We start from the raw sequence: 25,363 nt of genomic DNA on the forward strand, positions 1-25,363 counted from the left end.
AAATGTGTATAGCCGCCAATCAACATCTGGCTCCCAGTAGTGAATTGCTGATGATGATGATATGTAGATTTCTTTTTAATGACACGATGAGTCCACGGATCATCTAATTACTACTGGGAATACCACTCCTGCCCTGCAGGAGGCGGCAAAGAGCACCACAGCAAAGCTGTTAAATTTCACCTCCCTTCCCTCCCAACCCAGTCATTCTCTTTGCCTACGTTAAGTGCAGGGAGTTGGTACATTTGGTGTTAGAAAAAGATCTTCAATCAAGAGTTTATTATTTTTAAAGTAGTACAGGATTGTGCTGCTTTGTCCTGGGGTGTAGCCGTAGTCCATATCAGTCTCTTCAGTAGAGCAGTGGTGGCTTTAGAGCGATGGGAACTTGTGACACATAATTCTCACTGCGCCTCCAATACTGATGCTGCCCTAACTCTGAGAAACCGAGGGATCTTACTCAGTCTTTTCATTTTGTCACAGGTCCATGGGAGGGAGAGGACCTCTTAAACCTGGGAGCTGCCTTACTGTCAGGCAGAGGAGGAGGTAAGTGCTACCTTTTTATCTGGAGGATAAAGGAAGAAGTTAGGCACTTGATTTCAACATGGGACAATAAAGAGACTCATGGGATATGGGACACTTTAATTATGACAGTTTACAGTAACAGCGTAGGCACTAGGGCTGGATGTAGATTGCATAGGCTTATGGTGGTTCTCATCTCCCGGCATTTTTAATAATATACACGACCGGGAGATGACTGAATTTGGCAATGCCTACGATGGGCGGTACTAGGGGAAAGCATTGCGCGCCTTTTCTTACTTCCTCTCCCTGATAGTCGGAAGAAGAAGCTTGTTAACATCTAGCCGGTAGAAGAAGCGCTTGTTGGCATATCATCTGCACATCTCTGGTTATTTGGATGCGTGCCAACTAGCGACTGCAGAGTTCCGGTTCTGTTAGTGGGAACGGCTCCTCTCTCAGCAGTGAGGGTCGATTTCTTCAGACAGGTAGGCACCTCAGCAAAGTACTGCTGAGGTGTAGAGGTGATCTGCAGAACTATTTTGTATTTCTGTACTTACATACGCAAAAAAGAAAAAAAAGTTAGTTTTTTTTAACATTTAAAGAGACCGTAACTTTTTTTGGTCAGTTAAAAAATTGCTTAAAAATTCTTTATTTTTGTGAACAGTTGTGAGTTAAGATGGACCAAGAGTCCTTGCAAGCTGTCACTTGTTATTTATGCTTTGATGCCAATGTGGAACCGCCAATCCCTTTCTGTTCCTCATGTATTGAGAGGACTTTATGTTATAGGGATAGACTTTTTGCTGAGCCATCATTTTCAAAATAGGATGCTGTTCAGGAGTCTAATGCCAATGTTCAATATATGCCGCAGCTTTCTCCTCAAGCGTCCCAAATTTTACCGTTTTCACATGCCGTGCCCTGCGCTTCCTCTAACTCCTGCTGGGGTTACTTTACAAGACAACGCTTCTCTTATGTCTTCTGCAGTTTCAGATGCGTTGTCCGCTTTTCCATTGTTGCAGGGAAAGCGTAAGAGGAAAATTAGACAGTCAGTAGGCAAGGTTTCTGACACAGTTCTTGCTATTGCGGATGCTCCCTCTCAGAAGCATGGGGAGGAGGATACCGTAGTAGCATCTGAAGGTGAAATTTCAGATTCTGACAGTGTAATCCCTCTTACTGATACTGAAGTGGTATCCTTCAGGTTTAAGCTAGAGCATCTCCGTCTACTACTTAAGGAGGTTTTGGCTACATTGGACGACAACGACTCCACGGTCGTTCTTAATCCTAAGAAATCCTGTAAGCTTAACAAATATTTCGAGGTCCCTTCATCGGTAGATGTTTTTCCGGTTCCAGACCGAGCTTCTGAGATCATTACTAACGATTGGTAGAGACTAGGTATCCCTTTTTCTCCATCTCCTATATTTAAAAAGATTTTCCCCATAGCCGACTCTGTCAAGGATGCTTGGCAAACAGTCCCCAAGGTGGAAGGAGCGATTTCCACCCTAGCTAATAGAATTACTATACCCATAGCGGATAGTTGTGCTTTTAAAAATCCTATGGACAAAAAACTAGAGGGGTTACTCAAAACGATGTATGTACACCAGGGTTTACAGTGGCAAACAGCTGTGTGCATTGCTACCGTCACCAGTGCGGCAGCATATTGGTTTAATGCGTTGTCTGATGCTATTAGGACAGACACTCCCCTGGATGAGATTCAGGATAGGATAAAAGTTTTTAAATTGGCTAATTCCTTTATTACGGATGCATCCCTTCAAGTTATCAAGCTGGGAGCAAAGATTTCAGGTTTCTCTGTTCAGAGTAATTTTTGTTCCTTTCGAAATTTCAATGGAAATTCTTCCGCCTCCAAGCAGGAACAGTCTAAACCTTCATGGAGACCTTGGAATAAGGGATCGAGATGTTCAGGATCCCTGGGCAGTAGAAATAGTGTCCCAGGGATACAAACTAGAGTTCAAAAGTTTTCCTCTCAGAGGCAGGTTTCTGCTTTCGAGATTATCTGTAGACCAGACAAAAAGAGAGGCATAATATCACTGCGTAAGAGACCTCTCCGACCTGGGAGTGATAGTCCCTGTTCCAATTCAGGAACGGGGTCTGGGATTTTATTCCAATCTGTTCGTGGTTCCCAAAAAAGAGGGAACCTTCAGGCCTATTTTAGATCTCAAGAGTCTAAACAAATTCCTCAGAGTACCATCCTTTATGACAACTGTGGATTTAAAGGACTTATACTTGCATGTTACCATTCACAGGGATCATCGCAGGTTTCTAAGGTTTGCCTTTCTAGACAAATGCTTCCAATTCGTGGCTCTGCCCTTCGGTCTTGCCACAGCTCCCAGAATTTTCTCAAAGGTTCTGGGTTCACTGTTGGTGGTGCTTTGGTTACGGGCATTGCAGTGGCTCCCTATCTGGACGACATCCTAGTCCAGGCGCCATCCTTACAACAAGCAAGATCCCACACAGAAATGTTGTTTTCTCCAACATAGGTGTGTCCGGTCCACGGCGTCATCCTTACTTGTGGGATATTCTCCTCCACAACAGGAAATGGCAAAGAGCCCAGCAAAGCTGGTCACATGATCCCTCCTAGGCTCCGCCTTCCCCAGTCATTCTCTTTGCCGTTGTACAGGCAACATCTCCACGGAGATGGCTTAGAGTTTTTTAGTGTTTAACTGTAGTTTTTATTATTCAATCAAGAGTTTGTTATTTTAAAATAGTGCTGGTATGTACTATTTACTCTGAAACAGAAAAGAGATGAAGATTTCTGTTTGTAAGAGGAAAATGATTTTAGCAACCGTTACTAAAATCGATGGCTGTTTCCACACAGGACTGTTGAGAGGAATTAACTTCAGTTGGGGGAAACAGTGAGCAGACTTTTGCTGCTTGAGGTATGACACATTTCTAACAAGACGATGTAATGCTGGAAGCTGTCATTTTCCCTATGGGATCCGGTAAGCCATTTTTATTACATAAAGAAAAAAAGGGCTTCACAAGGGCTTTTAAGACTGTAGACATTTTCTGGGCTAAAACGATTTATTTATAAGCATATTTTATACTTCATAGCCTTGAGGAATTATTTTAATCTTGGGAATTATGTAAAATAACCGGCAGGCACTGTATTGGACACCTTATTCTCTAGGGGCTTTCCCTAATCATAGGCAGAGTCTCATTTTCGCGCCTCTATTGCGCACTTGTTTTTGGGAAGCATGACATGCAGATGCATGTGTGAGGAGCTCTGATACATAGAAAAGACTTTCTGAAGGCGTCATTTGGTATCGTATTCCCCTTTGGGCTTGGTTGGGTCTCAGCAAAGCAGATACCAGGGACTGTAAAGGGGTTAAATATAAAAACGGCTCCGGTTCCGTTATTTTAAGGGTTAAAGCTTTCAAATTTGGTGTGCAATACTTTTAAGGCTTTAAGACACTGTGGTGAAATTTTGGTGAATTTTGAACAATTCCTTCATACTTTTTCACATTTGCAGTAATAAAGTGTGTTCAGTTTAAAATTTAAAGTGACAGTAACGGTTTTATTTTAAAACGTTTTTTGTACTTTGTTATCAAGTTTATGCCTGTTTAACATGTCTGAACTACCAGATAGACTGTGTTCTGTATGTGGGGAAGCCAAGGTTCCTTCTCATTTAAATAGATGTGATTTATGTGACACAAAATTTAGAGAAAATGATGCCCAAGATGATTCCTCAAGTGAGGGGAGTAAGCATGGTACTGCATCATCCCCTCCTTCGTCTACACCAGTCTTGCCCACTCAGGAGGCCCCTAGTACATCTAGTGCGCCAATACTCCTTACTATGCAACAATTAACGGCTGTAATGGATAATTCTATCAAAAACATTTTAGCCAAAATGCCCACTTATCAGCGAAAGCGCGACTGCTCTGTTTTAGAAAATACTGAAGAGCATGAGGACGCTGATGATATTGGTTCTGAAGTGCCCCTACACCAGTCTGAGGGGGCCAGGGAGGTTTTGTCTGAGGGAGAAATTTCAGATTCAGGGAAAATTTCTCAACAAGCTGAACCTGATGTGATTACATTTAAATTTAAATTGGAACATCTCCGCGCTCTGCTTAAGGAGGTGTTATCTACTCTGGATGATTGTGAGAATTTGGTCATTCCAGAGAAATTATGTAAAATGGACAAGTTCCTAGAGGTCCCGGGGCCCCCCGAAGCTTTTCCTATACCCAAGCGGGTGGCGGACATTGTAAATAAAGAATGGGAAAGGCCCGGTATACCTTTCGTCCCTCCCCCCATATTTAAAAAATTGTTTCCTATGGTCGACCCCAGAAAGGACTTATGGCAGACAGTCCCCAAGGTCGAGGGGGCGGTTTCTACTCTAAACAAACGCACCACTATACCCATAGAAGATAGTTGTGCTTTTAAAGATCCTATGGATAAAAAATTAGAAGGTTTGCTTAAAAAGATGTTTGTTCAGCAAGGTTACCTTCTACAACCAATTTCATGCATTGTTCCTGTCACTACAGCAGCGTGTTTCTGGTTCGATGAACTAGAAAAGGCGCTCAATAATAATTCTTCTTCTTATGAGGAGATTATGGACAGAATTCATGCTCTCAAATTGGCTAATTCTTTCACCCTAGACGCCACTTTGCAATTGGCTAGGTTAGCGGCGAAAAATTCTGGGTTTGCTATTGTGGCGCGCAGAGCGCTTTGGCTAAAATCTTGGTCAGCGGATGCGTCTTCCAAGAACAAATTGCTTAACATTCCTTTCAAGGGGAAAACGCTGTTTGGCCCTGACTTGAAAGAGATTATCTCTGATATCACTGGGGGCAAGGGCCACGCCCTTCCTCAGGATAGGTCTTTCAAAGCCAAAAATAAACCTAATTTTCGTCCCTTTGGCAGAAACGGACCAGCCCCAAGTGCTACGTCCTCTAAGCAAGAGGGTAATACTTCTCAAGCCAAGCCAGCCTGGAGGCCAATGCAAGGCTGGAACAAAGGAAAGCAGGCCAAGAAACCTGCCACTGCTACCAAGACAGCATGAGATGTTGGCCCCCGATCCGGGACCGGATCTGGTGGGGGGCAGACTCTCTCTCTTCGCTCAGGCTTGGGCAAGAGATGTTCTGGACCCTTGGGCACTAGAAATAGTCTCCCAAGGTTATCTTCTGGAATTCAAGGGGCTTCCCCCAAGGGGGAGGTTCCACAGGTCTCAATTGTCTTCAGACCACATAAAAAAACAGGCATTCTTACATTGTGTAGAAGACCTGTTAAAAATGGGAGTGATTCATCCTGTTCCATTAGGAGAACAAGGGATGGGGTTCTACTCCAATCTGTTCGTAGTTCCCAAAAAAGAGGGAACATTCAGACCAATCTTAGATCTCAAGATCCTAAACAAGTTTCTCAAGGTTCCATCGTTCAAAATGGAAACCATTCGGACAATTCTTCCTTCCATCCAGGAAGGTCAATTCATGACCACGGTGGATTTAAAGGATGCGTATCTACATATTCCGATCCACAAGGAACATCATCGGTTCCTAAGGTTCGCATTCCTGGACAAGCATTACCAGTTTGTGGCACTTCCGTTCGGATTAGCCACTGCTCCAAGAATTTTCACAAAGGTACTAGGGTCCCTTCTAGCGGTGCTAAGACCAAGGGGCATTGCAGTAGTACCTTACTTGGACGACATTCTGATTCAAGCGTCGTCCCTTCCACAAGCAAAGGCTCACACGGACATTGTCCTGGCCTTTCTCAGATCTCACGGGTGGAAAGTGAACGTAGAAAAAAGTTCGCTATCTCCGTCAACAAGGGTTCCCTTCTTGGGAACAATAATAGACTCCTTAGAAATGAGGATTTTTCTGACAGAGGCCAGAAAATCAAAACTTCTAAACTCTTGTCAAATACTTCATTCTGTTCCTCTTCCTTCCATAGCGCAGTGCATGGAAGTAATAGGTTTGATGGTAGCGGCAATGGACATAGCTCCTTTTGCGCGAATTCATCTAAGACCATTACAACTGTGCATGCTCAGTCAGTGGAATTGGGACTATACAGACTTGTCTCCGACGATACAAGTAGATCAGAGGACCAGAGATTCACTCCGTTGGTGGCTGTCCCTGGACAACCTGTCACAGGGGATGAGCTTCCGCAGACCAGAGTGGGTCATTGTCACGACCGACGCCAGTCTGGTGGGCTGGGGCGCGGTCTGGGGACCCCTGAAAGCTTAGGGTCTTTGGTCTCGGGAAGAATCTCTTCTCCCGATAAATATTCTGGAACCGAGAGCGATATTCAATGTTCTCAAGGCTTGGCCTCAACTAGCAAAGGCCAAGTTCATACGGTTTCAATCAGACAACATGACGACTGTTGCGTACATCAACCATCAGGGGGGAACAAGGAGTTCCCTGGCGATGGAAGAAGTGACCAAAATCATCCAATGGGCGGAGACTCACTCCTGCCACTTGTCTGCAATCCACATCCCAGGAGTGGAAAATTGGGAAGCGGATTTTCTGAGTCGTCAGACATTTCATCCGGGGGAGTGGGAACTCCATCCGGAAATCTTTGCCCAAATTACTCAATTGTGGGGCATTCCAGACATGGATCTGATGGCCTCTCGTCAGAACTTCAAGGTTCCTTGCTACGGGTCCAGATCCAGGGATCCCAAGGCGACTCTAGTAGATGCACTAGTAGCACCTTGGACCTTCAAACTAGCTTATGTATTCCCGCCGTTTCCTCTCATCCCCAGGCTGGTAGCCAGGATCAATCAGGAGAGGGCATCGGTGATCTTGATAGCTCCTGCGTGGCCACGCAGGACTTGGTATGCAGACCTGGTGAATATGTCATCGGCTCCACCATGGAAGCTACCTTTGAGACGAGACCTTCTTGTTCAAGGTCCGTTCGAACATCCGAATCTGGTCTCACTCCAACTGACTGCTTGGAGATTGAACGCTTGATCTTATCAAAGCGAGGGTTCTCAGATTCTGTCATTGATACTCTTGTTCAGGCCAGAAAGCCTGTAACTAGAAAAATCTACCACAAAATATGGAAAAAATATATCTGTTGGTGTGAATCTAAAGGATTCCCTTGGGACAAGGTAAAAATTCCTAAGATTCTATCCTTTCTTCAAGAAGGTTTGGAGAAAGGATTATCTGCAAGTTCTTTGAAGGGACAGATTTCTGCCTTGTCTGTGTTACTTCACAAAAAGCTGGCAGCTGTGCCAGATGTTCAAGCCTTTGTTCAGGCTCTGGTTAGAATCAAGCCTGTTTACAAACCTTTGACTCCTCCTTGGAGTCTCAATTTAGTTCTTTCAGTTCTTCAGGGGGTTCCGTTTGAACCCTTACATTCCGTTGATATTAAGTTATTATCTTGGAAAGTTTTGTTTCTGGTTGCAATTTCTTCTGCTAGAAGAGTTTCAGAATTATCTGCTCTGCAGTGTTCTCCCCCTTATCTGGTGTTCCATGCAGATAAGGTGGTTTTACGTACTAAACCTGGTTTTCTTCCGAAAGTTGTTTCTAACAAAAACATTAACCAGGAGATAGTCGTGCCTTCTTTGTGTCCGAATCCAGTTTCAAAGAAGGAACGTTTGTTGCACAATTTGGATGTAGTTCGTGCTCTAAAATTCTATTTAGATGCTACAAAGGATTTTAGACAAACATCTTCTTTGTTTGTTGTTTATTCTGGTAAAAGGAGAGGTCAAAAAGCAACTTCTACCTCTCTCTCTTTTTGGATTAAAAGCATCATCAGATTGGCTTACGAGACTGCCGGACGGCAGCCTCCTGAAAGAATCACAGCTCATTCCACTAGGGCTGTGGCTTCCACATGGGCCTTCAAGAACGAGGCTTCTGTTGATCAGATATGTAAGGCAGCGACTTGGTCTTCACTGCACACTTTTACTAAATTTTACAAATTTGATACTTTTGCTTCTTCTGAGGCTATTTTTGGGAGAAAGGTTTTGCAAGCCGTGGTGCCTTCCATCTAGGTGACCTGATTTGCTCCCTCCCTTCATCCGTGTCCTAAAGCTTTGGTATTGGTTCCCACAAGTAAGGATGACGCCGTGGACCGGACACACCTATGTTGGAGAAAACAGAATTTATGTTTACCTGATAAATTACTTTCTCCAACGGTGTGTCCGGTCCACGGCCCGCCCTGGTTTTTTAATCAGGTCTGATAATTTATTTTCTTTAACTACAGTCACCACGGTATCATATGATTTCTCCTATGCAAATTTTCCTCCTTTACGTCGGTCGAATGACTGGGGAAGGCGGAGCCTAGGAGGGATCATGTGACCATCTTTGCTGGGCTCTTTGCCATTTCCTGTTGGGGAGGAGAATATCCCACAAGTAAGGATGACGCCGTGGACCGGACACACCGTTGGAGAAAGTAATTTATCAGGTAAACATAAATTCTGTTATCCTTCCTGCGATCTCACGGATGGAAGATAAATTTGGAAAAAAGTTCCTAAGTCCCAAAGACAAGGTTAACTTTCTTGGGAACCATAATAGATTCCCTATCAATGAAGATTTTTCTGACAGAAGTCAGGAAATCAAAGATCTTCGATACTTGTCTAGCTCTTCAGTCCACTCCTCGGCCATCAGTGGCTCAGTGCATGGAGGTAATCGGGCTGATGGTGGCGGTTCCACCTCAGACCTCTGCAGTTAAACATGCTCAGGCAATGGAACAGAGATTATGCGGACTTGCCTCCTTGAATACTGCTAGAGCAGGAGACAAGGGATTCTCTTCTTTGGTGATTGTCTCTGGATCATCTCTCCCAGGGATCCTGCTTTCGCAGACCATCGTGGGTGATTGTGACAACAGACGCAAGCCTTCTAGGATGGGGAGCAGTCTGGGGCTCTCTAATGGCTCAGGGACTTTGGACTCAGTCAGATTCTGTTCTACCTATAAACATTCTGGAGCTGAGAGCGATCTTCAATGCTCTTCTGGCCTGGCCCTAGTAAGCCTCAGTCCAGTTATCAGGTTCCAGTCGGACAACATCACTTCAGTGGCTTACATCAATCATCAGGGAGGAACGAGGAGTTCCTTAGCGATGACAAAGGTAACCAAAATAATTCAGTGGGCGGAAACCCACTCTTGCTCTCTGTCGGCGATCCACATCCCAGGGGTGGACAACTTGGAGGCGGATTTCCTGAGCAGGCAGACCTTTCATCCGGAAGTGTTTTCCAGCCTGATTTTCAAAGTGGGTCAGCCGGAATTGGATCTCATGGCATCTTGGCAAAATGCCAAGCTTCCGAAGTACAGGTCGAGGTCCAGGGACCCTCAGGCGGTACTGATAGACACCCTGGCGGTACCTTGGACCTTCAGACTAGCATACCTTTTTCCTCCATTTACTCTTCTTCCTTGGGTCGATGCTCAAATCAAGCAGGAGAGGGCCTCGGTTATCCTCATTGCACCAGCTTGGCCTCACAGGATTTGGTATGCATATCTGGTGGACATGTCATCTCTTCTACCCTGGAGACTTCCGTTGAGGAAGGACCTTCTAATTCAAGGGCCCTTCCTTCACAGAAATCTAGTTTCTCTGAAGCTGACTGCTTGGAGATTGAACTCTTAATTTTATCCAAGCCGGGGCTTTTCAGAATCGGTCATAGAAACCATGATTCAGGCTTGTAAACCTGTAACTAGAAGGATTTACCATAAGATATGGCGTAAATATCTCTATTGGTGTGAATCCAAGGGCTTCTCCTGGAGTAGAGTTAGGATTCCTAGAATGTTGTCTTTTCTCCAAGAGGGTTTGGAGAAAGGATTATCGACAAGTTCCCTAAAGGGTCAAATTTGTGCCTTATCTATTTTGTTACACAAACGCTTGGCAGATGTTCCAGATGTACAATCTTTTTGTCAGGCCTTGGTCAGGATCAGGCCTGTGTTCAAGCCAGTTACTCCTCCATAGAGTCTTAATTTAGTTCTCAAAGTTCTTCAAAGGGCTCCGTTTGAGCCTATGTATTCCTTAGATATTAAGTTGTTATCTTGGAAAGTTTTATTTCTTGTTGCTATTTCTTCTGCTCGCAGAGTGTCAGAGCTCTCAGCATTGCAGTATGTGTCCCCTTACCTTATTTTTCATTCTGATAAGGTAGTTTTACGTACTAAATTAGGATTTCTTACTAAATTAGTTTCTGATAGGAACATTAATCAGGAGATTGTTGTTCCTTCATTGTGTCCTAATCCTACCTCTCAGAAGGAAAGGCTTCTGCACAATTTGGATGTCGTGCCTTAAAGTTTTACCTGCAGGCGACTAAGGATTTTCATCAGTCTTCTGCCTTGTTTGTGGTTTTCTCAGGAAAACGTAAGGGACAGACAGCTACTGCTACTTCTCTTTCTTTTTGGCTGAAGAGTATCATACCTTTTTCATATGAGACTGCTGGACAGCAGCCTCCAGAGAGAGTTACGACTCATTCCACGAAGGCTGTTGCTTCCTCATGGGCATTTAAAGGGACAGTCTAGGCCAAAATAAACTTTCATGATTCAGATCGAGCATGTAATTTTAAACAATTTTCCAATTTACTTTTATCACCAATTTAGCTTTGTTCTCTTGGTATTCTTAGTTGAAAGCTTAACCTAGGAGGTTCATATGCTAATTTCTTAGACCTTGAAGGCCACCTCTTTTCAGAATGAATTTTAACAGTTTTTTCACCACTAGAGGGTGTTAGTTCACGTATTTCATATAGATAACACTGTGCTCGTGCACGTGAAGTTATCTGTGAGCAGGCACTGATTGGCTAAACTGCAAGTCTGTCAAAAGAACTGAAATAAAGGGGCAGTTTGCAAAGTCTTAGATACAAGATAATCACAGAGGTTAAAAGTATATTATTATAACTGTATTGGTTATGCAAAACTGGGGAATGGGTAATAAAGGGATTATCTATCTTTTAAAACAATAAAAATTCTGGTGTAGACTGTCCCTTTAAGAATGAAGCTTCTGTGGAACAGATTTGCAAGGCTGTTACTTGGTCCTCTCCACACTTTTTCAAAGTTCTACAAATTTGACACTTTTGCCTCGGCTGAGGCCGCTTTTGGGAGAAAGGTTCTTCTAGCAGTGGTTTAGGTTCCCTGACTTGTCCCTCCCATATTGTTATGAATATTACCTCTATCTACAAAAAAAAGTATGTTATGTGAAATGGTGCAATTTTAAATGACACATTTTTCTATAACTTATGAAAGGTAATAAACAAATCTGAATCCTTTTAGTTGCTATTAGTCTATTAATTATACCGACACCAGATGAATAACAAAAATTAGCTTTATTAAAGTATTTTGTTATTAATAATTAGCATTTAATAGAAACTTAAGCAATCAAAATATTACAGAGATATAAACTACAGTTCTATAATAATCACTAACGCGATAACATAACTCCAAATAGCAAGGAAAACAGAATAATACAGAGATTAAACTATAAAGATAATTAAGTCATATTTTCAAAATAACACAAACATTGGCATGATGATAGGAACCAAATATTTGATTATAAACCTTCTAAGGTAATTGCGGAGAATCGGGTAGATTAATAATTATGACAAATCGTCGGATGATAATCTATCCTAATTCCTGATTCACCCAGTGTTATTGTTGACAAATAAGGCCAGGTGGTAGGAATTTTTATAAGGAAAACACAAAGCTATAAAACAATTAATTAATTTACCTGATTAAATAGACAAAGGTATTTTACATAAATGTAAAATGTAAATCTTAATGATATTAACATTTAAAGTGACTTTATTTCATACATCACCAAAGTAAATAAATTCCCCCTTTGCAGACAGGAATCAAACTGTCAGGTCGTAGGTCTGTCCGAATAGGCTAAACTAGCCTCAGCAGTTATAATCCAATAATCTCGGACCTCTGTAGTTGATTAGCAAATTATTTGACCAGTTCCAAAAACCCAGGAAAACGACCCCCTCCCATTGGGCTAGACCCTATATATTTCCATTCTCTCATCTAGGAGGAGTCATTAATTATAATATTTTAATAATTAATTAAAATAAAATTAATTAGATGAAATATTATTGTTCTAACAGTACAGTAGATGGTTTTCGCATATAGGGTAAAAATATTAGAAAAATACTTATTATATTTATGTTTACCCCAACATTCCTAGACTACAATCAAGGTTATAAACTGCACTTATTTAAAGAAATAAGCGACTAGCTGGGGCCTAAGCAAGTAAACTACCTTGAATAATGGAAAACATATTGATATGAAACTTCTCAGTCAGCAAGACTGAGGAAAACAAAATTCAATGTAATAATAGCTTAGCCCTGGTTAAGCTTAAAACAAAAAAAAAACATGGAGTCTGTTCTGTCATGAAAAATTCATGACAATATCATCTGTGTACTCTAGCTTGGGTATTGATTCCCAGTAGTAATTAGATGATCTGTGGACTCATCATGTCATTAAAAAGAAAAGAAAATTTATGCTTACCTGATAAATGTATTTCTTTTTTGACACGATGAGTCCACGGCCCGCCCTGTTTTTGAGTAGACAGGTTGTTAGTTATTATAAACTTCAGACACCTCTGCACCTTGTTACTTCCTTTCTTTCCTTTACTTCGGTCGAATGACTGGATTGGGAGGGAAGGGAGGTGATATTTAACAGCTTTGCTGTGGTGCTCTTTGCCGCCTCCTGCAGGGCAGGAGTGATATTCTCAGTAGTAATTAGATAATCCGTGCACTCATCGTGTCAAAAAATAAATACATTTATCAGGTAAGCATACATTTCTTTCATGTAATTAACAAGAGTCCATGAGCTAGTGACGTATGGGATATACATTCCTACCAGGAGGGGCAAAGTTTCCCAAACCTTAAAATGCCTATAAATACACCCCTCACCACACCCACAAATCAGTTTTTACAAACTTTGCCTCCAAGGGAGGTGGTGAAGTAAGTTTGTGCTAGATTCTACGTTGATATGCGCTCCGCAGCAAGTTGGAGCCCGGTTTTCCTCTCAGCGTGCAGTGAATGTCAGAGGGATGTGAGGAGAGTATTGCCTATTGAATGCAGTGATCTCCTTCTACGGGGTCTATTTCATAAGGTTCTCTGTTATCGGTCGTAGAGATTCATCTCTTACCTCCCTTTTCAGATCGACGATATACTCTTATATTTACCATTTCCTCTACTGATTCTCGTTTCAGTACTGGTTTGGCTTTCTACAAACATGTAGATGAGTGTCCTGGGGTAAGTAAGTCTTATTTTCTGTGACACTCTAAGCTATGGTTGGGCACTTTATTTATAAAGTTCTAAATATATGTATTCAAACATTTATTTGCCTTGACTCAGAATGTTCAACTTTCCTTATTTCCAGACAGTCAGTTTCATATTTGGGATTATGCTTTAATTATCATATTTTTCTTACCTCAAAAATTTGACTTTTTTCCCTGTGGGCTGTTAGGCTCGCGGGGGCTGAAAATGCTTCATTTTATTGCGTCATTCTTGGCGCGGACTTTTTTGGCGCAAAAATTCATTTCCGTTTCCGGCGTCATACGTGTCGCCGGAAGTTGCGTCATTTTTTTGACGTTATTTTGCGCCAAAAATGTCGGCGTTCCGGATGTGGCGTCATTTTTGGCGCCAAAAGCATTTAGGCGCCAAATAATGTGGGCGTCTTATTTGGCGCCAAAAAATATGGGCGTCGCTTTTTTCTCCACATTATTTCAGTCTCATTTTTCATTTGCTTCTGGTTGCTAGAAGCTTGATGTTTGGCATTTTTTTCCCATTCCTGAAACTGTCTTATAAGGAATTTGATCTATTTTGCTTTATATGTTGTTTTTTCTCTTACATATTGCAAGATGTCTCACGTTGCATCTGAGCCAGAAGATACTACAGGAAAACCTCTGCCTGCTGGATCTACCAAAGCTAAGTGTATCTGCTGTAAACTTTTGGTAGCTATTCCTCCAGCTGTTGTTTGTATTAAATGTCATGACAAACTTGTTAATGCAGATAATATTTCCTTTAGTGATGTACCATTGCCTGTTGCAGTTCCCTCAATATCTAAAGTGCAGAATGTTCCTGATAACATAAGAGATTTTGTTTCTGAATCCATAAAGAAGGCTTTGTCTGTTATTTCTTTCATGTAATTAACAAGAGTCCATGAGCTAGTGACGTATGGGATATACATTCCTACCAGGAGGGGCAAAGTTTCCCAAACCTTAAAATGCCCATAAATACACCCCTCACCACACCCACAAATCAGTTTTACAAACTTTGCCTCCAAGGGAGGTGGTGAAGTAAGTTTGTGCTAGATTCTACGTTGATATGCGCTCCGCAGCAAGTTGGAGCCCGGTTTTCCTCTCAGCGTGCAGTGAATGTCAGAGGGATGTGAGGAGAGTATTGCCTATTGAATGCAGTGATCTCCTTCTACGGGGTCTATTTCATAAGGTTCTCTGTTATCGGTCGTAGAGATTCATCTCTTACCTCCCTTTTCAGATCGACGATATACTCTTATATTTACCATTTCCTCTACTGATTCTCGTTTCAGTACTGGTTTGGCTTTCTACAAACATGTAGATGAGTGTCCTGGGGTAAGTAAGTCTTATTTTCTGTGACACTCTAAGCTATGGTTGGGCACTTTATTTATAAAGTTCTAAATATATGTATTCAAACATTTATTTGCCTTGACTCAGAATGTTCAACTTTCCTTATTTCCAGACAGTCAGTTTCATATTTGGGATTATGCTTTAAATTATCATATTTTTTCTTACCTCAAAAATTTGACTTTTTCCCTGTGGGCTGTTAGGCTCGCGGGGGCTGAAAATGCTTCATTTTATTGCGTCATTCTTGGCGCGGACTTTTTTGGCGCAAAAATTCTTTTCCGTTTCCGGCGTCATACGTGTCGCCGGAAGTTGCGTCATTTTTGACGTTATTTTGCGCCAAAAATGTCGGCGTTCCGGATGTGGCGTCATTTTTGGCGCCAAAAGCATTTAGGCGCCAAATAATGTGGGCGTCTTATTTGGCGCCAAAAAATATGGGCGTCGCTTTTGTCTCCACATTATTTCAGTCTCATTTTTCATTTGCTTCTGGTTGCTAGAAGCTTGATGTTTGGCATTTTTTTCCCATTCCTGAAACTGTCTTATAAGGAATTTGATCTATTTTGCTTTATATGTTGTTTTTTCTCTTACATATTGCAAGATGTCTCACGTTGCATCTGAGCCAGAAGATACTACAGGAAAACCACTGCCTGCTGGATCTACCAAAGCTAAGTGTATCTGCTGTAAACTTTTGGTAGCTATTCCTCCAGCTGTTGTTTGTAATAATTGTCATGACAAACTTGTTAAAGCAGATAATATTTCCTTTAGTGATGTACCATTGCCTGTTGCAGTTCCCTCAACATCTAAGGTGCAGAATGTTCCTGATAACATAAGAGATTTTGTTTCTGAATCCATAAAGAAGGCTTTGTCTGTTATTTCTCCTTCTAGTAAACGTAAAAAGACTTTTAAATCTTCTCTCTCTACAGATGAATTTTTAAATGAACACCATCATTCTGATTCTTTGGACTCTTCTGGTTCAGAGGATTCTGTCTCAGAGATTGATGCTGATAAATCTTCATATTTATTTAAGATGGAATTTATTCGCTCTTTACTTAAAGAAGTACTAATTGCTTTAGAAATAGAGGATTCTAGTCCTCTTGATACTAATTCTATACGTTTGGATAAGGTTTTTAAAGCTCCTGCGGTTATTCCAGAAGTCTTTCCTGTTCCTAATGCTATTTCTGCAGTAATTGCTAAGGAATGGGATAAATTGGGTAATTCATTTACTCCTTCTAAACGTTTTAAGCAATTATATCCTGTTCCGCCTGACAGGTTAGAATTTTGGGACAAAATCCCTAAAGTTGATGGGGCTATTTCTACCCTTGCTAAACGTACTACCATTCCTACGTCAGATGGTACCTCGTTTAAGGATCCTTTAGATAGAAAAATTGAATCTTTTCTAAGAAAAGCTTATCTATGTTCAGGTAATCTTCTTAGACCTGCTATATCATTGGCTGATGTTGCTGCAGCTTCAACTTTTTGGTTGGAAACTCTAGCGCAACAAGTAACAAATCGTGATTCTCATGATATTATTATTCTTCTCCAGCATGCTAATAATTTCATCTGTGATGCCATTTTTGATATTATTAGAGTTGATGTTAGATTTATGTCTCTGGCTATCTTAGCCAGAAGAGCTTTATGGCTTAAGACTTGGAATGCTGATATGGCTTCTAAATCAACTCTACTTTCCATTTCTTTCCAGGGAAACAAATTATTTGGTTCTCAGTTAGATTCTATTATTTCAACTGTTACTGGTGGGAAAGGAACTTTTTTACCACAGGATAAAAAGTCTAAAGGTAAAAACAGGGCTAACAATCGTTTTCGTTCCTTTCGTTTCAACAAAGAACAAAAGCCTGATCCTTCGTCCTCAGGAGCAGTTTCAGTTTGGAAACCATCTCCAGTCTGGAATAAATCCAAGCCTGCTAGAAAGGCAAAGCCTGCTTCTAAGTTCACATGAAGGTACGGCCCTCATTCCAGTTCAGCTGGTAGGGGGCAGGTTACGTTTTTTCAAAGAAATTTGGATCAATTCTGTTCACAATCTTTGGATTCAGAACATTGTTTCAGAAGGGTACAGAATTGGTTTCAAGATGAGACCTCCTGCAAAGAGATTTTTTCTTTCCCATGTCCCAGTAAATCCAGTGAAAGCTCAAGCATTTCTGAATTGTGTTTCAGATCTAGAGTTGGCTGGAGTAATTATGCCAGTTCCAGTTCCGGAACAGGGGATGGGGTTTTATTCAAATCTCTTCATTGTACCAAAGAAGGAGAATTCCTTCAGACCAGTTCTGGATCTAAAATTATTGAATCGTTATGTAAGGATACTAACGTTCAAGATGGTAACTGTAAGGACTATATTGCCTTTTGTTCAGCAAGGGAATTATATGTCCACAATAGATTTACAGGATGCATATCTGCATATTCCGATTCATCCAGATCATTATCAGTTCCTGAGATTTTCTTTTCTAGACAAGCATTACCAATTTGTGGCTCTACCGTTTGGCCTTGCTACAGCTCCAAGAATTTTCACAAAGATTCTCGGTGCCCTTCTGTCTGTAATCAGAGAACAGGGTATTGTGGTATTTCCTTATTTGGACGATATCTTGGTACTTGCTCCGTCTTTACATTTAGCAGAGTCTCATACGAATCGACTTGTGTTGTTTCTTCAAGATCATGGTTGGAGGATCAATTTACCAAAAAGTTCTTTGATTCCTCAAACAAGGGTAACCTTTCTGGGTTTCCAGATAGATTCAGTGTCCATGACTTTGTCTTTAACAGACAAGAGACGTCTAAAATTGATTACAGCCTGTCGAAACCTTCAGTCTCAATCATTCCCTTCGGTAGCCTTATGCATGGAAATTCTAGGTCTTATGACTGCTGCATCGGACGCGATCCCCTTTGCTCGTTTTCACATGCGACCTCTTCAGCTCTGTATGCTGAACCAATGGTGCAGGGATTACACGAAGATATATCAATTAATATCTTTAAAACCGATTGTTCGGCACTCTCTAACGTGGTGGACAGATCACCATCGTTTAATTCAGGGGGCTTCTTTTGTTCTTCCGACCTGGACTGTAATTTCAACAGATGCAAGTCTCACAGGTTGGGGAGCTGTGTGGGGATCTCTGACGGCACAAGGAGTTTGGGAATCTCAGGAGGTGAGATTACCGATCAATATCTTGGAACTCCGTGCAGTTTTCAGAGCTCTTCAGTTTTGGCCTCTTCTGAAGAGAGAATCGTTCATTTGTTTTCAGACAGACAATGTCACAACTGTGGCATACATCAATCATCAAGGAGGGACTCACAGTCCTCTGGCTATGAAAGAAGTATCTCGAATTTTGGTTTGGGCGGAATCCAGCTCCTGTCTAATCTCTGCGGTTCATATCCCAGGTGTAGACAATTGGGAAGCGGATTATCTCAGTCGCCAAACGTTGCATCCGGGCGAATGGTCTCTTCACCCAGAGGTATTTCTTCAGATTGTTCAATTGTGGGGGCTCCCAGAGATAGATCTGATGGCCTCTCATCTAAACAAGAAACTTCCCAGGTATCTGTCCAGATCCCGGGATCCTCAGGCGGAGGCAGTGGATGCATTATCACTTCCTTGGAAGTATCATCCTGCCTATATCTTTCCGCCTCTAGTTCTTCTTCCAAGAGTAATCTCCAAGATTCTGAGGGAATGCTCGTTTGTTCTGCTAATAGCTCCGGCATGGCCTCACAGGTTTTGGTATGCGGATCTTGTCCGGATGGCATCTTGCCAGCCATGGACTCTTCCGTTAAGACCAGACCTTCTGTCACAAGGTCCTTTTTTCCATCCGGATCTGAAATCCTTAAATTTAAAGGTATGGAGATTGAACGCTTGATTCTTGGTCATAGAGGTTTCTCTGACTCCGTGATTAATACTATGTTACAGGCTCGTAAATCTGTATCTCGAGAGATATATTATAGAGTCTGGAAGACTTATATTTCTTGGTGTCTTTCTCATCATTTTTCTTGGCATTCTTTTAGAATACCGAGAATTTTACAGTTTCTTCAGGATGGTTTAGATAAGGGTTTGTCCGCAAGTTCTTTGAAAGGACAAATCTCCGCTCTTTCTGTTCTTTTTCACAGAAAGATTGCTATTCTTCCTGATATTCATTGTTTTGTACAAGCTTTGGTTCGTATAAAACCTGTCATTAAGTCAATTTCTCCTCCTTGGAGTTTGAATTTGGTTCTGGGAGCTCTTCAAGCTCCTCCGTTTGAACCTATGCATTCATTGGACATTAAATTACTTTCTTGGAAAGTTTTGTTCCTTTTGGCCATCTCTTCTGCTAGAAGAGTTTCTGAATTATCTGCTCTTTCTTGTGAGTCTCCTTTTCTGATTTTTCATCAGGATAAGGCGGTGTTGCGAACTTCTTTTGAATTTTTACCTAAAGTTGTGAATTCCAACAACATTAGTAGAGAAATTGTGGTTCCTTCATTATGTCCTAATCCTAAGAATTCTAAGGAGAAATCATTGCATTCTTTGGATGTTGTTAGAGCTTTGAAATATTATGTTGAAGCTACGAAATCTTTCCGTAAGACTTCTAGTCTATTTGTTATCTTTTCCGGTTCTAGGAAAGGCCAGAAAGCTTCTGCCATTTCTTTGGCATCTTGGTTGAAATCTTTAATTCATCTTGCCTATGTTGAGTCGGGTAAAATTCCGCCTCAGAGAATTACAGCTCATTCTACTAGGTCAGTATCTACTTCCTGGGCGTTTAGGAATGAAGCTTCGGTTGACCAGATCTGCAAAGCAGCAACTTGGTCCTCTTTGCATACTTTTACTAAATTCTACCATTTTGATGTATTTTCTTCTTCTGAAGCAGTTTTTGGTAGAAAAGTTCTTCAGGCAGCGGTTTCAGTTTGAATCTTCTGCTTATGTTTTTTGTTAAACTTTATTTTGGGTGTGGATTATTTTCAGCAGGAATTGGCTGTCTTTATTTTATCCCTCCCTCTCTAGTGACTCTTGTGTGGAAAGATCCACATCTTGGGTAGTCATTATCCCATACGTCACTAGCTCATGGACTCTTGTTAATTACATGAAAGAAAACATAATTTATGTAAGAACTTACCTGATAAATTCATTTCTTTCATATTAACAAGAGTCCATGAGGCCCACCCTTTTTTGTGGTGGTTATGATTTTTTTGTATAAAGCACAATTATTCCAATTCCTTATTTTATATGCTTCGCACTTTTTTTCTTATCACCCCACTTCTTGGCTATTCGTTAAACTGATTTGTGGGTGTGGTGAGGGGTGTATTTATGGGCATTTTAAGGTTTGGGAAACTTTGCCCCTCCTGGTAGGAATGTATATCCCATACGTCACTAGCTCATGGACTCTTGTTAATATGAAAGAAATGAATTTATCAGGTAAGTTCTTACATAAATTATGTTTTCTCCTTCTAGTAAACGTAAAAAGTCTTTTAAATCTTCTCTCTCTACAGATGAATTTTTAAATGAACACCATCATTCTGATTCTTTGGACTCTTCTGGTTCAGAGGATTCTGTATCAGAGATTGATGCTGATAAATCTTCATATTTATTTAAGATGGAATTTATTCGCTCTTTACTTAAAGAAGTACTAATTGCTTTAGAAATAGAGGATTCTAGTCCTCTTGATACTAATTCTATTCGTTTGGATAAGGTTTTTAAAGCTCCTGCGGTTATTCCAGAAGTCTTTCCTGTTCCTAATGCTATTTCTGCAGTAATTGCTAAGGAATGGGATAGATTGGGTAATTCATTTACTCCTTCTAAACGTTTTAAGCAATTATATCCTGTTCCGCCTGACAGATTAGAATTTTGGGACAAAATCCCTAAAGTTGATGGGGCTATTTCTACCCTTGCTAAACGTACTACCATTCCTACATCAGATGGTACCTCGTTTAAGGATCCTTTAGATAGAAAAATTGAATCTTTTCTAAGAAAAGCTTATCTATGTTCAGGTAATCTTCTTAGACCTGCTATATCATTGGCTGATGTTGCTGCAGCTTCAACTTTTTGGTTGGAAACTCTAGCGCAACAAGTAACAAATCGTGATTCTCATGATATTATTATTCTTCTCCAGCATGCTAATAATTTCATCTGTGATGCCATTTTTGATATTATTAGAGTTGATGTTAGATTTATGTCTCTGGCTATCTTAGCCAGAAGAGCTTTATGGCTTAAGACTTGGAATGCTGATATGGCTTCTAAATCAACTCTACTTTCCATTTCTTTCCAGGGAAACAAATTATTTGGTTCTCAGTTGGATTCTATTATTTCAACTGTTACTGGTGGGAAAGGAACTTTTTTACCACAGGATAAAAAGTCTAAAGGTAAAAACAGGGCTAACAATCGTTTTCGTTCCTTTCGTTTCAACAAAGAACAAAAGCCTGATCCTTCGTCCTCAGGAGCAGTTTCAGTTTGGAAACCATCCCCAGTCTGGAATAAATCCAAGCCTGCTAGAAAGGCAAAGCCTGCTTCTAAGTTCACATGAAGGTACGGCCCTCATTCCAGTTCAGCTGGTAGGGGGCAGGTTACGTTTTTTCAAAGAAATTTGGATCAGTTCTGTTCACAATCTTTGGATTCAGAACATTGTTTCAGAAGGGTACAGAATTGGTTTCAAGATGAGACCTCCTGCAAAGAGATTTTTTCTTTCCCATGTCCCAGTAAATCCAGTGAAAGCTCAAGCATTTCTGAATTGTGTTTCAGATCTAGAGTTGGCTGGAGTAATTATGCCAGTTCCAGTTCCGGAACAGGGGATGGGGTTTTATTCAAATCTCTTCATTGTACCAAAGAAGGAGAATTCCTTCAGACCAGTTCTGGATCTAAAATTATTGAATCGTTATGTAAGGATACCAACGTTCAAGATGGTAACTGTAAGGACTATATTGCCTTTTGTTCAGCAAGGGAATTATATGTCCACAATAGATTTACAGGATGCATATCTGCATATTCCGATTCATCCAGATCATTATCAGTTCCTGAGATTCTCTTTTCTAGACAAGCATTACCAATTTGTGGCTCTACCGTTTGGCCTTGCTACAGCTCCAAGAATTTTCACAAAGATTCTCGGTGCCCTTCTGTCTGTAATCAGAGAACAGGGTATTGTGGTATTTCCTTATTTGGACGATATCTTGGTACTTGCTCCGTCTTTACATTTAGCAGAGTCTCATACGAATCGACTTGTGTTGTTTCTTCAAGATCATGGTTGGAGGATCAATTTACCAAAAAGTTCTTTGATTCCTCAAACAAGGGTAACCTTTCTGGGTTTCCAGATAGATTCAGTGTCCATGACTTTGTCTTTAACAGACAAGAGACGTCTAAAATTGATTACAGCCTGTCGAAACCTTCAGTCTCAATCATTCCCTTCGGTAGCCTTATGCATGGAAATTCTAGGTCTTATGACTGCTGCATCGGACGCGATCCCCTTTGCTCGTTTTCACATGCGACCTCTTCAGCTCTGTATGCTGAACCAATGGTGCAGGGATTACACGAAGATATATCAATTAATATCTTTAAAACCGATTGTTCGGCACTCTCTGACGTGGTGGACAGATCACCATCGTTTAATTCAGGGGGCTTCTTTTGTTCTTCCGACCTGGACTGTAATTTCAACAGATGCAAGTCTCACAGGTTGGGGAGCTGTGTGGGGATCTCTGACGGCACAAGGAGTTTGGGAATCTCAGGAGGTGAGATTACCGATCAATATCTTGGAACTCTGTGCAGTTTTCAGAGCTCTTCAGTTTTGGCCTCTTCTGAAGAGAGAATCGTTCATTTGTTTTCAGACAGACAATGTCACAACTGTGGCATACATCAATCATCAAGGAGGGACTCACAGTCCTCTGGCTATGAAAGAAGTATCTCGAATTTTGGTTTGGGCGGAATCCAGCTCCTGTCTAATCTCTGCGGTTCATATCCCAGGTGTAGACAATTGGGAAGCGGATTATCTCAGTCGCCAAACGTTGCATCCGGGCGAATGGTCTCTTCACCCAGAGGTATTTCTTCAGATTGTTCAAATGTGGGGGCTCCCAGAGATAGATCTGATGGCCTCTCATCTAAACAAGAAACTTCCCAGGTATCTGTCCAGATCCCGGGATCCTCAGGCGGAGGCAGTGGATGCATTATCACTTCCTTGGAAGTATCATCCTGCCTATATCTTTCCGCCTCTAGTTCTTCTTCCAAGAGTAATCTCCAAGATTCTGAGGGAATGCTCGTTTGTTCTGCTAATAGCTCCGGCATGGCCTCACAGGTTTTGGTATGCGGATCTTGTCCGGATGGCATCTTGCCAACCATGGACTCTTCCGTTAAGACCAGACCTTCTGTCTCAAGGTCCTTTTTTCCATCCGGATCTGAAATCCTTAAATTTAAAGGTATGGAGATTGAACGCTTGATTCTTGGTCATAGAGGTTTCTCTGACTCCGTGATTAATACTATGTTACAGGCTCGTAAATCTGTATCTCGAGAGATATATTATAGAGTCTGGAAGACTTATATTTCTTGGTGTCTTTCTCATCATTTTTCTTGGCATTCTTTTAGAATACCGAGAATTTTACAGTTTCTTCAGGATGGTTTAGATAAGGGTTTGTCCGCGAGTTCTTTGAAAGGACAAATCTCCGCTCTTTCTGTTCTTTTTCACAGAAAGATTGCTATTCTTCCTGATATTCATTGTTTTGTACAAGCTTTGGTTCGTATAAAACCTGTCATTAAGTCAATTTCTCCTCCATGGAGTTTGAATTTGGTTTTGGGAGCTCTTCAAGCTCCTCCGTTTGAACCTATGCATTCATTGGACATTAAATTACTTTCTTGGAAAGTTTTGTTCCTTTTGGCCATCTCTTCTGCTAGAAGAGTTTCTGAATTATCTGCTCTTTCGTGTGAGTCTCCTTTTCTGATTTTTCATCAGGATAAGGCGGTGTTGCGAACTTCTTTTGAATTTTTACCTAAAGTTGTGAATTCCAACAACATTAGTAGAGAAATTGTGGTTCCTTCATTATGTCCTAATCCTAAGAATTCTAAGGAGAAATCATTGCATTCTTTGGATGTTGTTAGAGCTTTGAAATATTATGTTGAAGCTACGAAATCTTTCCGTAAGACTTCTAGTCTATTTGTTATCTTTTCCGGTTCTAGGAAAGGCCAGAAAGCTTCTGCCATTTCTTTGGCATCTTGGTTGAAATCTTTAATTCATCTTGCCTATGTTGAGTCGGGTAAAATTCCGCCTCAAAGAATTACAGCTCATTCTACTAGGTCAGTTTCTACTTCCTGGGCGTTTAGGAATGAAGCTTCGGTTGACCAGATCTGCAAAGCAGCAACTTGGTCCTCTTTGCATACTTTTACTAAATTCTACCATTTTGATGTATTTTCTTCTTCTGAAGCAGTTTTTGGTAGAAAAGTTCTTCAGGCAGCGGTTTCAGTTTGAATCTTCTGCTTATGTTTTTTGTTAAACTTTATTTTGGGTGTGGATTATTTTCAGCAGGAATTGGCTGTCTTTATTTTATCCCTCCCTCTCTAGTGACTCTTGTGTGGAAAGATCCACATCTTGGGTAGTCATTATCCCATACGTCACTAGCTCATGGACTCTTGTTAATTACATGAAAGAAAACATAATTTATGTAAGAACTTACCTGATAAATTCATTTCTTTCATATTAACAAGAGTCCATGAGGCCCACCCTTTTTTGTGGTGGTTATGATTTTTTTGTATAAAGCACAATTATTCCAATTCCTTATTTTATATGCTTCGCACTTTTTTTCTTATCACCCCACTTCTTGGCTATTCGTTAAACTGTTTTGTGGGTGTGGTGAGGGGTGTATTTATAGGCATTTTAAGGTTTGGGAAACTTTGCCCCTCCTGGTAGGAATGTATATCCCATACGTCACTAGCTCATGGACTCTTGTTAATATGAAAGAAATGAATTTATCAGGTAAGTTCTTACATAAATTATGTTTTTCTTATCTTTTTTTTTTTATTTAAACAAAGGTGCCCTAGAGAACAAAATAGAAGGAAATCTGAAAATGACATGCTCTGTCTGAATCATGAAAGTTTAATGTAAACTTATCTCAATCAGTATGGCTAAATTCTAACCCTTTCACTATTAAGCCTTTTCAATTTTTTCCCCTTTTTTTTTTCATCCAAGTGCTGAGCCAATTTCTCTTGTAAGGTGTATCCAGTCCACGGATTCATCCATTACTTGTGGGATATTCTCCTTCCCAACAGGAAGCTGCAAGAGGATCACCCACAGCAGAGCTGTCTATATAGCTCCTCCCATAACTGCCACTCCCAGTCATTCTCTTGCAGCTCTCGACAAGAAAGGAAGTATCAAGAGAGATGTGGTGAATTAGTGTAGTTTATCTTCAATCAAAAGTTTGTTATTTTTAAAC

The 25,363-nt window shown here is 40.9% G+C and overlaps 1 protein-coding gene across 1 annotated transcript in view; it reads left to right on the forward strand.

Annotated features, from left to right (window-relative positions):
- GARRE1 (granule associated Rac and RHOG effector 1) overlaps window positions 1–25,363 on the forward strand; it is a 481,286-nt gene that overhangs the window by 231,202 nt on the left and 224,721 nt on the right.

The sequence above is a fragment of the Bombina bombina genome, chromosome 1 (genome assembly GCF_027579735.1).
Source record: "Bombina bombina isolate aBomBom1 chromosome 1, aBomBom1.pri, whole genome shotgun sequence".
Lineage (NCBI taxonomy): Eukaryota > Metazoa > Chordata > Amphibia > Anura > Bombinatoridae > Bombina > Bombina bombina.